Raw genomic sequence first — 291 nt, 5'->3', positions numbered from 1 at the left:
GGGGGGGGCGGGAGCCGGCGCCGCAGGACACATGCGAGGATGTGACGGACACAGGGAGGGGGCACTTGAGGAGATGGTCCCTCCCCAGTGTGCATCAGTCCCAGTCCCAAAACTCAGTGTCCCCCTTGGCCACCCTGCAGCTGCAGGAGGGTTCCTTCCCCATTACGGCAGCCATGGGAAGGATTTAAGTGTTGACCCCAAAGCAGAAGTGAAGCCTTAGTCCCGATTTGGAGAAAAATGTGGAAGGCAGGGACAGATTTCATCCTGTGCCCAGTGCCACCATCACCAGGG

This window comes from Eurypyga helias, unplaced genomic scaffold (assembly GCF_000690775.1).
Source record: "Eurypyga helias isolate BGI_N326 unplaced genomic scaffold, ASM69077v1 scaffold14249, whole genome shotgun sequence".
Lineage (NCBI taxonomy): Eukaryota > Metazoa > Chordata > Aves > Eurypygiformes > Eurypygidae > Eurypyga > Eurypyga helias.
This window is presented reverse-complemented; position numbering follows the sequence as displayed.